Genomic DNA, 12,040 nt, shown 5'->3' with positions numbered 1-12,040 from the left:
GGCTCTAATTACTTATGGTGGAAAATTGCTATGCGAGCTTTTCTTCAAAGGTGTGATTTTCAATCATGGGTATATGTTTTTAATGGCTATGATGATCTCGTTGTTGCAGTAGGTAACGTTAATGTTCCAAAAACTATTGGCGAGTACGATGCTGCTGAGATACTTGATGCAAAGCAAAACTCCGACTGTTTGAATGCCATCATACATGCCATTACCCCAAATCTTCATCACCATATGTCAAACTGCACTAGGTCTAAAGATGCGTGGGATATCTTAGAAACCGTATTCGAAGGTAATACCAGTGAAAAGGAAGCTAGGCTTCAAAACCTTAATTCCGATTGGGAAAACCTTCGTATGGAAGATGAAGATTCATTTGATGAGTTTAATCACAAAGTGTCTGAAATTGTTAATGCATCTTTTACATTGGGTAAGAGTATTCCTGAAAAGTACATTGTGATGAAAATTATCAGTTCGCTGCCATCTAGATACGACTCTAAGAAGCATGCCATCGTTGAGGGAAATAACCTGGATAATCTCTCCAGAAATACACTGGTTGGGAAGCTTAAGATCTTTTATCACGAGCATTCATCCAAATCTAAGGATGTTGTGTTCAAAGCACTAAAAAACACAAAATTATTTGATAAAAGTAAAAATGTGTATATCTCTGGAGAAGATCATTCTGAGACAGATTCATCAGATGAAGATCTTGACAAATCGGTCTCGATGATCACAAGACAGTTTAGAGATCTTCTGTTGAAGAGAAGTAAACGGTTCTCCAGAGATAAGGCAAAAGCATCAGTCAAACCTCATAATCATATTATTCCTAAAAACAGGGACACAAATGAAAATGATGACGAGGATATGCCTCAGTGCTTTAAGTGTAAAGGTTTTGGTCATTTTTATAACGAGTGCCCAAACCGTAGAAAATACACTGGGAACAAAGGTCTTGCTGCGACACTTGATGAGATGTCTGACAATTATGATTCTGATGAAGACAAAAAATCAAGTGTTGCTCTTCTATGTGAAAATATTGATTTTTATAATTGTAGCAATACATGCATCAATCTTGATAATATTTTAGAAGAGAACCCAATCAAGATGGAAGAATCAATTGACCCTTCTTTTGGAAACTCTATGTTAAATGCTTCAGGATCTACTTTGTTCCTAGAAGCTTGCACTTCAGAAGCGCCTGAATCATCTTATGTGTTGACATGCTCCTATTGTTCTCTTAAGGGTCATGAGTTTTCAAAGTGTTTCAAGTATAAACACAAGATGAGATATGTCAACAAGCTTCAACGAAGAGCAGATCATCTTGCCACCAAGCTTAAACTCGCGGAGAAAATAACTGAGGTATGTAAGATCTTATCTTCATCGAAGAAATTAGTTTCCAAGAACAAAACAAGACCATTAGAGAAGAAAGTATGGTCAAATCGTTTTGATAGACAGAGGTCTGTGGATTCCTCCCTCGATGAACATGGTGGAAAAAATGTTGTTCACCGCAACACAACTTGATTGTGTTGATTTGTAAATTTTGTCTCATGTGCCTGATCAAAAGAGACAAGATTTTGTACCTCTCAGGATTTAGGAAAAGTTTTTTTTCTTTTCTTAGTTTTTAGGAATTCCCTGTCTGTCATTAAAAGAGGGTTATTGTGGACAATTCTACTCTTTATAGGGATGTGAGTTGGACGTGTGCAAACCTGTTTAAAGGTTTCAAAACCCTACATTCCTTTTTCCTTTTCTGATATTCTTTATATCTTAAGACTGCTTGTTGAAGTTTGATTGTGAACTCCTCTCACAAAACCATGCTTTCATGGATACTCCAAGCACCTTGTCTTTTGATGGGAAAGATATCAATATGAATGTTAAGCCATCAATCACAAAGGAAAAAGAGAAGTATATATTGTCTCCAACTTTAAAAAGAAAAAGAAGGAATGTGGGGAAGCCAAGAGCTGTTCCTTCAAACTCGCAGAAGTTTTCTGAAGTTCATGAAGAGTTGAAGCTGGCAAGAAAAGAGATTCAGGAAATAAAGGCTTGTGTTTTAAGATCATTGGAAATTCAGAAGGCCCTGGTTCGACATCGTCAGCCAAGAAGGTTTATTGATATTAACTCTTATCTTCATGAACCATATGTACCAATGGTTGTTGACGGCAAGGAGTTCGGGGACGATAAAGAATTCTTCAAAGGTCTTAATGTCTAGTAAATCTTCTTATGAGAATTTTATTCTTGTTTTTGTTTAGAAGAATAACTAGAGTTTGGAATAGCCATTATTCTGAGTACACATAGCTATGTCCAACGTTTTCATCTTCATGTTTTTAGGTTTATTTGTTTAAATTCTAAAAAATTGTTTTGGAAGATGATGATTGTAGTATTAATCTTTATGGTTTTATATATTGCAATATGTTATGGGATATGTGTGTTTGCGTCCGTGAAATATTATTGTCCCATACGATGTTAAAGGTCATCTCGTTTATATGTCAATATGCATGTATTGATACAAGAATGAATGAACTTTTGACAAACAAAAATTAAGCCTATTATGTCAATTCTTTGATGGAAGATAGGTTAAAATCTTTTTTTTACAAGGATTATGTCTATTGTATGTCGTTATGAAAATAGTGATGGAAAATAGAATAAATCCTTGTATATTCCGCAGTATTGATCTTCCCTGATCAATATTTTATGTATATACTGTGTGGCTCCATAAGTCTTCTTGTGTGAGAATTTCCAACTAAACTAATCATAGATTCGTTTGTAATTATTTTGGTTGTGTATTCCGATTAGATTAATCATGGGTTCTCTTGTGGTTAATTTGATTGAGAATTTTTGGATAACAATATCATTTTTTGGTTATTGGTGTCCAAAGAAATCCTTATTTTCTCGTAAATGTAAGGTCGCTCTTGTTTTTCTTTCAGTAATGACATCAAATGGGGGAGAGTTCTTTTGAACTTGCCCTTAATTTCCATATCTTTGTGGGGAGTGCGGCTGTGGAATATTTGAGGAGTTATCTTGTATCTTAATAAACTCCGTGATGAATGCATTTAGCTTCGGCTTTATGATTGCATCAAAACAAAGTTGATATGTGCTTTTCTTTGGTCTTGAAGTGTCTCCATGAGAATTTCATTAGGATCCCGTTTTCGTACCTTTGCCAATTTTATTGACAAAAAGGGGGAGAATTAATATGTAGTTCACACTACAAATACATATGGTTTTCGGATCGTTATGTAAGGGGGAGTGGTTTTCGTGTTGATACGAAGTATTGACTAAGAGTTAGTGATACATATCACCATAGTATTGTTGTCGAAGTTGTGATATGAGAACTTTGATGTTGTGTAATAATACTATGATATTGTATAACAATGATCGAGAGCTTTTGTTTTCTCATTGTTATGGCTATGGAACTTCAACAACGATGATACTAAACTTACAACCTTTGGAATCATTGGAGTACTTGGAAGTGACGAAGATTTCGAGTAATGTTGAAGCACCAAGGAGATCAAGCATGTGGACGAGAAGCTACAAAGTTTTATTTTTTGTAATCCATATGTATTGATAGTTTTGCCATTAAAATTGACAAAGGGGGAGATTGTTAGAGCATTACTCGGTCGAACTCGCATGCGTTGCTATCTCAAGCATGTTTTTCAATATTAGTGATCAAAACTATATGTCTTGATTTCTAGTTTACTTATGACTAAGTCTCGGTCTAGGATAGTCAAGTGTAGTTGAAGCTCCAGACTCCATGGCGATCATCTTACGAAGACGAAGAACTACTCGAGGAATCGGTGGAACTTCATCCGACTAAAAGGTATGCGGAGACTTGAACTTATCTATCACTCAAAAGTCTATTATATCTCCTACTCTTGAGACAAAGTCATATAAGTATGATAGTTTTCATACATACACATTTGTTATTTCGAGCCGAGTTTACTCGCCTATCTTTTTCTCGAAATATGTGGTAAGCTTTCGCTTTAACCATTTTCATCTTTACCCTTGAAGAGAGTCATGATGACGTTTCAATCTTGAAAATAGCTTTGATGACGATAGTCGTGAATAACGATTCTTATAACATTATAGAAGAATGTTTCAATGATTGAAATGTAGAGTTGAGATTATCATCTATGAATATAAGCATATATAATGTGTTCGCACATTAGTGTATAAATCCATGTGCCGGAGTCCAAGTGCGTGCATATGTGTGCATGTGGTATTGGTGAAGGAGACAGGTTGAGTACACGTACCCGTACGCGTACCCACGGAAGTTTTCATACCGAAAATTTCTGCTGGAGTTTGTAAGTTTGCAAACTAGTAAACCAGTCACCTTAGGTACACGTACTCACGGAAGTTTTCGAACCGAAAATTTCTGCTGAGTTTGTAAACTCAAATCCGGTAGCTAAGGTACACATACCCGTACGCGTACTCAAGATGGTGATATCTCAAATCGATAGTTCATGAACTTAAAACAATAAATTATAAGGAATGTAATCTTTAAAAACCGTGGCTATATTTTTCATGAATTGATTCAAGTGGATCAAACCGATTTTGTTTCAATTGTGTCTATGAATAAAGACCTAAGCAATTGAACAACTCTTCAACTAGTTATTATGAGTCATTTGAACTAGTTATGAGAAAGATGAATACGGTTAATATATAAGTGCTCATATGGCTAACCATTGGTTAACTATTTGTGAACCAACTAAGTGTACGCGTTTAGGTACGGTTACTTAAACCTAAATGAATACATTTCATTTGTGTGTGTGACAAGCTAAGTTTCGATCTAACGGTTGAAAGATATTAGCTTGGTTGAATCAGGTTTTTCATCTAACGGTCAATATTGAATGTTTTGTTACCAAGGTAACTTAGATTGCAAACCCTGATTTGAAAACTATATAAAGGAGACATCTAGCATCTGGAAAAACTAATCCCACACCTCCTGTGTGATACTAGTTGATTTTCTAGAGTCAATTCTCCTTTAAACTTAGGTTTCTTCTCGAGACCCTATAGGTTAACGACTGAAAGACTTCATTGGGATTGAAAAGCCAGGCGAAACTACTTTTCTTGTAGTTGAGCGATCTTATCTTGCCATTTTCTATCGTATGAGTTCAATTGAATAATTGGATTGAGATTATATCTCCGATAAGGCAACATAAAAATAAATCACAAACATCTTCATCTCATCGTTTGTGATTCCACAATATGTAGTTTCGCTACCATACGATTTAAATTATTGTGAGGTGATTGATAAAACTAGGCTGTTCTTCGGGAATATAAGTCTGGTTTATCAATTGGTTATTGTTCACCTTGATTTATCAAAATACGGAACAAAAACTCTTGGGTATTTCTGTGGGAGGCAGATTTCTTCAATTCTATAAACTTTTCTGTGTGAGACAGATTTATTATCAAGTCTGCAACTTTGGGTCGTAGCAACTCTTAGTTGTGGGTAAGATCAGCTAAGGGAATCAAGTGCGTAGTATGCTGATAGGATCAGAGACGTAAGGAGCACAACTGTACCTTGAATCAGTGTGAGATTGATTAGGGTTCAACTACAGTCCAGACCGAAGTTAGTTTGTAGCTAGTGTCTGTAACGACTTAATACAGTGTGGTGTTCAATCTGGACTAGGTCTCGGGGTTTTTCTGCATTTGTTGTTTACTCGTTAACAAAACTTCTGTTGTCTGTGTTAAATATATTTCGCATTATATTTTGTTATATAATTGAAATATCACAGGTTGTGCATTGTATCTATCAATTGTGAGATCCAACCTTTGGTTGTTGGTTGGAAATTGATTGATCCTTGGATATTGGTCTTTGGTACCATCCAAGTTTTTATCCTTGTATTTGATAAAGACTCGCAGATTTCTATTTGCTTGAGTAAAGATCAAATCAAGAGATTGAGATATTAACTCCTTAATATACTTTTCTCTAGATTGAGTTTGACTGTTTAGTTGATTCTCTAGAAAGTATATTGGAGTTAGTCCATACAGATTGCTAATCGAAATATTGGGTGAGGTTGTTGTACCCCTGCATTTTCACAAACTGGAAAACCAGTCACCTTAGGTACGCGTACTCACGGAAGTTTTCGAACCGAAATTTTTTGCTGAGTTTCCAAACTCAAATCCGGTAGCTAAAGTACGCGTACCCAAGCTGGTTATTTCTCAAGTCGGAAGTTCATGAACTAAAAAACAATAAACCAATAAGGAATGCAATCTTTGCAAACCATGGCTATGCTGTTCATGAATTGATTCAAGTGAATCAAATCGATTTTATTTCAATTATGTCTATGAATAAAGACCTAAGCAATTGAACAACTCTATCAACTAGTTCTTATGAGTCATTTAAACTAGTTATGAGAAAGATGAATATGGTTGATATGAAAGTACTCATATGGATAACCTCAGTTAACTATTTGTGAACCAACCAAGTGTACACATTTAGGTACGGTTAATCAAACCTAAATGAAACACATTTCATTTGTGTATGACAAGCTAAGTTTCGATCTAACGATGGAAAGATATTAGCTTGGAGAAATCAGGTTTTTCATCTAACGGTGAATATTGAATGCTTTGTTACCAAGGTAACTTAGATTGCAAAACCTGATTTGAAAACTATATAAAGGAGACATCTAGCAACTAGAAAAACTAATCCCCACACCTCCTGTATGATACTAGTTAGTTTGCTAGAGTCGATTCTCCTTTAACCTTAGGTTTCTTCCCGAGACCTTGTAGGTTAACGACTTAAAGACTTCATTGGGATTGTGAAGCCAGACGAAACTACTTCTCTTGTAGTTGAGCGACCTGATCTTGCAATTTTCTATCATACAAGTTCAATTGAATAATTTACTTGAGATTATATCTCCGATAGGGAAAGATATAAAGAAATCACAAACATATTCGTCTCATCGTTTGTGATTCCGCAACATCTTGTTTCACTACCATACGATTAAGATTGTTGTGAGGTGATTGATAATACTAGTTTGTTCTTTGGGAATATAAGTACAGATTATCAATTAGTTCCTGTTCACCTTGATTTATCAAAAGACGGAAAAAAAAACTCTTAGGTCTATCTGTGGGAGACAGATTTACATATCATAGACTTTTCTGTGTGATACAGATTTGTTTATTGAAGTCTTCGACTTTGGGTCGTAGCAACTCTTGGTTGTGGGTGAGATCAGCTAAGAGAATCAAGTGCGTAGTATCCTGTTGGGATCAGAGACATAAGGAGCGCAATTGGACATACACGTTTTAAGACCTTACAAGTCTGGTAGAACCCAAGTACACTTGTCTAGTGAAACTTTTTAAGAGAAATTTATTCTTGTTTTTGTTTAAGAAGGATAACTAGGGTTTGGAATAGCCATTATTGTGAGTACACATAGTTATGTCCAACGTTTTCATCTTGCAATATTTTTAGATTTATTTATTTAAATTCTAAAGTCATTTGGAAGATGATTTTTGCAGTATTAATCTTTATGGTTTTATATATTGCCATATGTTATGGGATATGTGTGTTTGCGTCCGTGAACTATTATTGTTGAAAAAACGGGGGTACAACAACCACACCCAATATTTCGCTTAGCAATCTGTATGGAAAAACTCCAATATACTTTCTAGAGAATCAACTAGACAGTCAGACTCAATCTAGATAAAAAGTATATCAAAGAGTTTATATCTCAATCTCTCGATTTGATATATACTCAAGCAAATAGAAATCTGCGAGTTTTTATCAAATACTAGAGGGATAACTTGGATGGTACCAAAGACCAATATCCAAGTGTCAATCAATTTAAATCAACAACCAAAAGTTCGGATATTCTAATTGATTGAAAAATGCACGACCTATGATATTTCAATTATATAAAAAAATATAATGCCGAATAGAAATAACACAGACACCAGAATATTTGTTAACGAGGAAACCACAAATGCAAACCCCGAGACATAGTCCAGATTGAACATACATTGTATTATGACGCTACACACACTAGCCTACTACAAACTAACTTCGGTCTGGACTGTAGTAGAACCCCAATCAATCTCACATTGATCCAAGGTAAAATTATGCTCCTACGTCTCTGATCCCAACAGGATACTACGCACTTGATTCCCTTAGTTGATCTCACCCACAACTAAGAGTTGCTACGACCCAAAGTCGAAGACTTGATAAACAAATATGTCTCACACAGAAAAGTCTATAAAATTGAATAAATCCATCTCCCACAGAAATAGCCAAGAGTTTTTGTTCCGTATTTTGATAAATCAAGGTGAACAGGAACCAATTGATAACCCGGACTTATATTCCCGAAGAACAGCCTAGTATTATCAATCACCTCACAATAATCTTAATCGACGCGGCGAAAGAAGATATTGTATCACAAACGATGAGACGAAGATGTTTGTGACTAATTTTATATCTTGCCTATCGTAGATATCAATCTCAAGCCAATCTTTGCGATTGTACTCGAACGATAGAAATAACAAGATCATATCACACAACTACAAGAAAGTAGTATCGATCTGGCTTCACAATCCCAATGAAGTCTTTAAGTCGTTAACCTGGTTTAGAAGAAGACACCAAAGGTTAAAGGAGAATCGAATCTAGCTTACACAACTAGTATCATACGTAAGGTGTGGGGATTAGGTTTCCCAGTTGCTAGAGTTCTCCCTTATATAGTCTTTCAAATCAGGGTTTGCAATCAATGTTAGCTTGGTAACAAAGCATTCAGTATTCACCGTTAGATAAAAACCTGATTAGATTCAAGCTAATATCTTTGAACCGTTGGATCGAAAACTTAGCTTGTTACACATAAATGAAATGCACGTTTTAGGTTTGTGTAACCGTACCCAAACTTGTACATTTGTTGGTTCAACAATAGTTAACCAAATGGTTAGCCATATGAGCACTTTCATATCAACCATATTCTTCTTCACCATAACTAGTTCAACTGACTCAAATGAACTAGTTAGAGAGTTGTTCAATTGCAAGGAAATCTTATGTAACTACACAAGACAAAATTGAAGAAAAAATGATTTGATTCACTCGAATCGGTTCATGAACTTTATAGCCACGGTTTGCAATTAGTATTCCTTAGTTTATATAAACATGAGTTCACAAACAATCGTCTTTAGATATAACCTAACTCAGATTCGCGGACTGGGTTCACGGACTTAAGTTCCCAGAAGGAGTTCTCAAACTCCAGCAGATTTTCTCGGGTCGAGAACTTCCGCTAGTTCGCGGACTGGGTTCACGGACTTAGTTCACGGCTCTTGTTCCGGTTCTCTTGATCAACAAAGTTCGTAAAATTCGGTTCAAGGAATGAGGACTTATACATATATGTGTTTCCACAACAATGCTTATATCCATTATTGTTGGTTATATAATCTAAATTCTTATTTCAATCATTGAAACATTCTTAGAGGAAGTTATATAATTGTTATTCACAAACCATTTTTCGTCAAAGCAATTTTCAAAGTGATTGAAACATAACATGACTTTCGTCACTAGGTAAAGATGAACTTTGCCAAAGAGAAAGCTTACTAACACATACTTTGAGAAATAGATAGGCGAGTTAAACTCGGCTCGAAATAGCAAATGTGTATAATCAAAGTCTATATAGCAAAACGACTTTTGTCTCAAGATAGGAGATAAAGTAGATAGACTTTTGAGTGATAGAAAAGTTCAAGTCTCCACATACCTTTTTGTCGATGAAGTTCCACCGGTTCCTTGAGTAGTTCTTCGTCTTGTATGATGATCCGCCATGGAGTTCTGGAGCTCAACTACACTTTCTATCCTAGTCCAAGACTTAGCTATAGTAGACTAGAAATCAAGACTTATAGTTTTGATCGCTAACATTGACAAACATGCTTGAGATAGCAACGCATGCGAGTTCGATCGAGCAATGCTCTAACAATCTCCCCCTTTGTCAATTTTAGTGACAATACTATCAATACATATGGAATACAAAAATTATAAAGAAACTTATGTAGCTCCTATTCCACATGTCTAATCTTACACATTACTCGAAATCTTCGTCACTTCCAAGTACTCCAATGATACAAAAGGTTGTAAGTTCAGCATCATCGTTGTTGAAAATCCGTAGCTATAACAATGAGAAAAAATAATTCTCGATCATTATTATACAGTGGCACAATGTCATTACACAGCATCAAAGTTCAATTGTATCACAACTCTGACAACAATACTATGGTGATATGTATCACTCCCCCTTAGTCAATACTCCATCTCACATGGAAACCACTCCCCCTTACATAATGATCCGAAAACCATATGTATTTTTAGTGTGAACTACATATTAATTCTCCCCCTTTTTATCAATAAAATTGGCAAAGGTACAAGAACGGGATCCTAATGAAATTTCCGAAAGAGATGTTTCATGACCAAAAGTAAGCATATATCATCTTGTTTAGATGCAATCATAAAGCCAAAGCTAAATGCATTCATCAATGAGTTTAAAGATACAAGATAACCCCTGTAATATTCCACAGTCGCACTCCACACAAAGATTTGGCAATTAAGCACAAGTTTAATTAAGAACTCTCCCCCATAAAAAGTCATTCCCGAAAGAACAACAAGAGCGACCTTAATTTCAAAAGAAAATAAGGATTTCTTTGGACATAATAAATCACATACAAGTATGAATTTGAATCCAAAATACTCAATTAAATTAACCACAAGAGAACCCATGATTAATTTAATCGGAAATGCTCAATATAAGTGAGTTACAGAGCCTCAAAAAATACTCAATTCGACTAATCACAAGAGAACCCATAATTAATCTAATCGGAATACACAACCAAACTAATCACAAAAAGTAATCAATTTAATTGAACATGCTCTACATATAGTGCCTCACGGAGCAACAACTAAGCTAATCATAAGAAAATAATCAACTCAGTCGACAGTGCTCAACATAATACACCTTACGGAACAACACAATATATACAAAAAATATGGATCAGGGAAGATCAATACTGCGGAATAAGCAAGGATTCATTCTATTTTCCATCACTATTTGCATAACGACATTAAATAGACATAATCCTTGTAAACAAAAGATTTTAACCTATCCTCCATCAATAATTGACATAATACGCTTAACTTTTGTATTTGTCAAAAGCCCATTCATTCTTTTATCAATGCATGCATATCGACATATAAACGAGATAACTTTTGACACGGTTTATCTGTACTTCTCATGGAACTATCATATGTAGCAATTTTGAGAAAAAAACATTCAAGGCTAAACATAAACGTTATTATAAGCATAACAACAGAAATTCAACATAAGAAGTTTATCAAATAATAAAAGAACTAAGCTTGATTGCGATTATATTTCTCAGCAATCTTACACACATGTTCAGTTAATTCAGGTTGAATTCCCAACACATAGCTTAGTTGTCCCTGAAGGCACTCAATTCTTTCATTAAGAAGATTGTCTTCAGAGGAGGCTGGCTTCTTCATCTTGTTTATGTCAGTCTGAGATAGAGGAAAAGCATAACCAGTGCAGGTACCAATTGGTTTAACCCGAAATTGACTACAAATTCTACTGACAAGACAAGGGAACCTAAGATTCTTTTTATGTGAAACCATATGAATCATCTGACGAATAATCAAGCCGCAGAAATCAGTCTCTTCGTCTGAGATAAGATAGCAAACCATCTCAGCTAGGGTTCTACTCCTGAGATTCTTATCAAGTGTACTTGGAATCAAATTTGCAACTGCCAGTTTGCTGAAGACCTTCGGATGAAAGCTGATGTTGTCAACAGATAACTTGCCTCTTGACCATGATTCGCTTCTATTTAGAAGCAATTCGGATAACTGAGCCGAGTTGGTCTGAGATTCTCAGGTTGAGGAATTGCAAATGAGCGATCAAGTGATAAGTTCAGCAAATATGCAATCACTTCACGATTTACCTCAAATGTTACCCCTCTAACCATTATCATGAAGAAACAATTGACTTTGTTAGCAGCATGCAGGTTAGCATAAAACGGGCAGGTCATTTCAGGATATGAAGACCCAAGACCATCATGAACA

Source organism: Papaver somniferum, chromosome 11 (assembly GCF_003573695.1).
Source record: "Papaver somniferum cultivar HN1 chromosome 11, ASM357369v1, whole genome shotgun sequence".
Taxonomy (NCBI): domain Eukaryota; kingdom Viridiplantae; phylum Streptophyta; class Magnoliopsida; order Ranunculales; family Papaveraceae; genus Papaver; species Papaver somniferum.
Note: the sequence above shows the minus strand (reverse complement) of the source record.